General features: G+C 45.5%; 1 protein-coding gene across 1 annotated transcript in view; it reads left to right on the forward strand.

The window, feature by feature from the left end:
- The window catches only part of LOC143276705 (uncharacterized), an 82,480-nt gene that overhangs the window by 40,702 nt on the left and 36,778 nt on the right, over window positions 1-5,000 (forward strand). The gene's annotated exons all lie outside the window — the stretch shown is intronic.

Consider the following 5,000-nt stretch of genomic DNA (forward strand, 5'->3'; position numbering starts at 1 on the left):
TGAATAATTCTTTGTATATCAAGTCATTAGTAAAAGTACATTATGTTTCTTCCCCCCCCCCCCCCCCCCCCTTTTTTTTTTTTTTTTTTTTTTCTTTCGTTATTGTTGTATGTTATTTTGCTGAATTTATATTTATCTTTACGAATAGTTCAGTTCTGGATAAATGGGGTACTGGCTGTTATGAATTGTATAACATAAGATAATATAAGTCAAACCAACATAAACGATTTTGGTGATACAATGCAACGTCAAAAAATAGAAATAAATTTTCAAAAACAAAAAAAACCAAAAAACAAAAACGATGGAAGAAAATAAAACGAAAGAGAAAGAATGTGGATAATAGCAACGGACACAAGGATACTCCCTGCTGATGCCAAGCATGGAAGGCTAATGACAAGGCCCTCTTGAAATCCACTCCATCGCAGCCAGTCTATTTCGTGTTGGGTGGGAAAATATTGTTTGAAGAGGTGAGAGTGTTAATCTGTCGTGTGTGTGTGTGTGTGTGTGTGTGTGTGTGTGTGTGTGTGTGTGACCTGATTGTAGATGAGTTTTTTTTTTCTCCTGTGTGACTCTCTCTCTCTCTCTCTCTCTCTCTCTCTCTCTCTCTCTCTCTCTCTCTCTCTCTCTCTCCCTTGTCTCTGTCTGTCTGTCTGTCTGTCTCTGTCTCTCTCTCTCTCTCTCTCACACACACACACACACACACACACACACACACACTACACTACACACACACACACACACTACACACACACACACACACACACACACACACACACACACACACACACACAGTACACTACACTACACTACGCTACACAAACTAACACCCCACCCAAACCCCTCCTTGTCATCTCCACACCCCATACCTCCCACCCCCTACCCTACACACACACACACGCACGCACGCACCCACACATACACACACACACACACGCACGCACGCAAGCACGCACGCACACACACACACACACACACACACACACACACACACACACACACACACACACACGATCATGCATAATTTAGAACAGTCGAGAGCAAAATCGGACAGATAAAACGGTTCACGGAGTGTGACGACGACTTAGGATAAGACATTGAGTTAATACCTGAAGAAAAGGAGAGAGAGAGGGAGAGAGAGAGACAGAGATAGAGAAAGACAGACAGAGACGGAGACGGAGACAGAGAGACAGAGAAATGTCATTGTTGTTTGAGAGAGAGAGAGAGAGAGAGAGAGAGAGAGAGAATGAATGAAAGAATGAATGAATGAATGAATCTTTATTTTCCAACGGTGAAGACATTAGCACTTTGGCCGACTTTCACATCTGCCGTTGATAGAGAGAGAGAGAGAGAGAGAGAGAGAGAGAGAGAGAGAGAGAGAGAGAGAGAGAGAGACATATAAATGTTATTGTTGTTTGAGAGAGACAGAGACAGAGAGACAGAGAAAAGTCATTGTTGTTTGAGAGAGAGAGAGAGAGAGAGAGAGACAGAGAGAGAGAAAGGGAAAAAAAATAATACCGTACTAATAATAAAACGTGAGGATGGAAACGGCAAGCTTAGTGAAAAGGACAGAGGTAGAGGAAGAGATTTTGCCAGGTGACTCAACCCATCTTCTCCTCTTCTTCTTCTGCGTTCACTCGTGTGCACACGAGTGGGCTTTTACGTGTATGACCGTTTTTACCCCGCCATGTAGGCAGCCATACTCCGTTTTCGGGGGTGTGCATGCTGGGTATGTTCTTGTTTCCATAACCCACCGAACGCTGACATGGATTACAGGATCTTTAACGTGCGTATTTGATCTTCTGCTTGCATATACACACGAAGGGGGTTCAGGCACTAGCAGGTCTGCACATATGTTGACCTGGGAGATCGTAAAAATCTCCACCCTTTACCCACCAGGCGCCGTCACCGTGATTCGAACCCGGGACCCTCAGATTGACAGTCCAACGCTTTAACCACTCGGCTATTGCGCCCGTCACTCAACCCATCAAAACAAACAAAAACAAAAACAAAAGTTGGCTGTGGGAGACTCGTTCAGGCGTTTCTACTTCTGCCATCCATCCAGTGTTCACCAGTGGTCAGTGTTCGAGTCTCCCGTTTTGGTATTGTATTATATTGTGTTGCATTATGTTGTGTTGTGTTGTGTTACTCTTTTTTGTCGCACTACTTTTATCTGTGTGAAATTCGGGCTGCTCTCCCACCAGGGAGAGCGCGTCGCTACACTGAGAGCGCCACCCTTCTTTTTTCTTTTTTTTTTCTTTTTTTTTTTTTTCTTTTTTTTTTCTTTTCTTTCTTTTCTTTTCTTCTTTTGTGTGTGTGTGTGTGTGTTTCTGCCTGCAGTTGTTTTGTTGGTGTTTTTTTTGTTTTTTGTTTTCCTATTGAAGAGGATTCTTCAACAGAATTTTGCCATGGACAACCCTTTTCTTGCCGTGGGTTCTTTTACGTGCGCTAAAAAAAAAAAAAGTGCACTGCACGCTACGCACGGTCTGCCGTCTCATCCGAAGGACTGCATGGTTTTGTATTCTTGGCAGCCCAACGCTCGGTTTATATCACAGACTGACGAAAGCTTACAGCAGGGCCAACAGCAAAGTGTGAGAGAGAGAGACAGAACTGTATTTTCAATGGTTTCCCCGCTACAATGGGAAGACGTCGTCTACAGCTTAGCCTTTTGTGAAGGACTATGACTCTCAAACGAGGAGGAAATGTTTGCGCTGGCCCACAGTGCTGCAGCCTTGGGGTGGGGGGGGGAAGTGGTGGCGGGGGGGGGGAAGTGGTGGGGGGCTAGCAGATGGGTCTTTTGGGAACCAGCCATCCCAACACCGACCGTCCGTCCTAAAAACCCTCTTGGCTGAGAGAGTGGGGGATGTAACTTGAGCAAGACATTCTCCGCTGTGATCAACCTCTAGCCCAGGTGTCAGCTGCATTGCTTGGTTCTAAAGCACGAAAGTGTCTTCACAAGTGACTGAGAACGTTGATGTTTTTGACTTTTTGCATTCATTATCAGTTGTTTCGCTTGTTATTTTAACGGCTTCTCTTTTACGAAGTCCTTTAAGTAATTTCCTGTAACTCTATTTAGAGGTTGGTGGTTTTTTGGGTTTGTTTGTTTTTCCTTCCAAATTTCACCCACATTTTTACCCTCATTTGCCCAGTTTCTCCCAACCCTCCATTCATCCACATCTCCCACCCCTTCTAACCGATAATACTCAGATGTATTCATAAATACTTTAACAAAATGTCTTCAATCACCGATATGTGTGACGGGACATTCAACAAAATTCCTCCTCCTTGATTTTAACTTTTTTGACAGTTACACGTGACTAAATGCCTACGTTGACCGAACTACGCCATTGGTCAGTTCCATACTACACACACAGTTAGCAGCGGGTTACGACCATACTAGGCTCTTCCGTCCGAGCAATGCAACTGGCTCCAGATATCTAGTCAGAACAACAGATGCCTCCTCTGTTGTTCTGGGTGGTGGTCATAGTCGGACACGACTGACAATCATGTATGTTTTCTTAGGGAAGCACTTTCCTCTGATGATCTGTCTCACTCCACCCGGGTGTGAATGGGTACCCGGCTTCGGTTTCGTATGGAGAGGAATAGGCACCGCCTTCCTGTGTTGAGTGATGTGAGCTGTGGAGTGATGACCGAGAGGTAACGCGTCCCACCTAAGAAGTGAGAGAATCTGAGCGTACTTGTTCGAATCCCGGCACAGTCGCCGGTATTTTCTCCCCTTCCACTAGACCTTGAGTGGTGGTCTGGACGCTAGTCCTTCATTCGGATGAGACGATAAACCGAGGTTCCGTGTACAGCATGCATTTAGCGCACGTAAAAGAACCCACGGCAACAAAAGGGTTGTCCCTGACAAAATTCTGTAGAAAAAAATTCACTTCCAGAGGGAAAAAAACAAAACAAAAAAAACTGCAGGCAGGAAAAACTACCCCAAAAAATGTGTGGCGCTCTCAGTGTAGCGACACGCTCTCCCTGTGGAGAGCAGCCCGAATTTCACACAGAGAAATCTGTTGTGACAAAAATATAGTAATACAATACAATACAATAGAGACGTCGGGCATTAATTCACTGCCCTAATGTCAGTAAAAGACTATAGGGCATTTAAACTTTAATGTTTAATCAAATCAAAAGGTGAAGAAGGAAGAGGAGGAGGAGGAGAATTTGAGGGCCAACTTTATGATACTCAACAAACATGCCATGCTTCCCTTCATCATTATCAATATAAACAAAACAGCCTCAAAGTCTGTGGCCTTTCATGCCCTGCTCTCATGGTGACCTCAGTTTCGATACCCCTCCACTTCCGTGCTTGGGGTGAGTCCTGTCAATGTCGTCAGTGTCGGCAGATTCATGGGGGCCTGTTGTTTGAGGGACGTGGTGGCGGTCTCCACTCTGGGAGGGACGCTCACTCAGTCTGGCTCCGCGACTAAGCCATTATTGTCGTTAGTAGGGGGCTTAGTAGGTGGTGTCCTAAGTACGTTAAAACAGAACAGGCACCACTAAACACCACCGAAGTGACTCAGCAGCAGTGCAGGGTCTCCTTTGATGTGTGGCCTCCTGGCGACCTAACATCGATGGTTCCCTGTGGACTGCCGACGCTGGAACTGCGACGGACGAACCCGGGTGTGGCCGTGTATGGGGGAATCTAAATGAGCGGCGTGGGAGTAATGCCACTGAAACGGTGCAGATGATGGGGCAGCCAAAAAAAACAACAACAAAAACAAGCCATGCTTCATAAAGTATTGCTCTCTCCATACGAACGGCGAAAGAGACGACGTTAACAGCGTTTCACCCCAATTACCACCATCAAAATATTGCAAGCGGAAGGCTGTTATACTGAAGAGGTAATGGCGATTCGTAGTTAACAGTCATTCAGCGATTCGTAGTTAAGTCATTCATGCATCGGAAGATTTTAACTCACTCAGTACGGCCAGTCCTCTCTTCTCCTCTACACAGACCCCTCGGATGTCCAGTGGGTGTCTCAATGACCC

This window comes from Babylonia areolata, chromosome 32 (assembly GCF_041734735.1).
Source record: "Babylonia areolata isolate BAREFJ2019XMU chromosome 32, ASM4173473v1, whole genome shotgun sequence".
Lineage (NCBI taxonomy): Eukaryota > Metazoa > Mollusca > Gastropoda > Neogastropoda > Buccinidae > Babylonia > Babylonia areolata.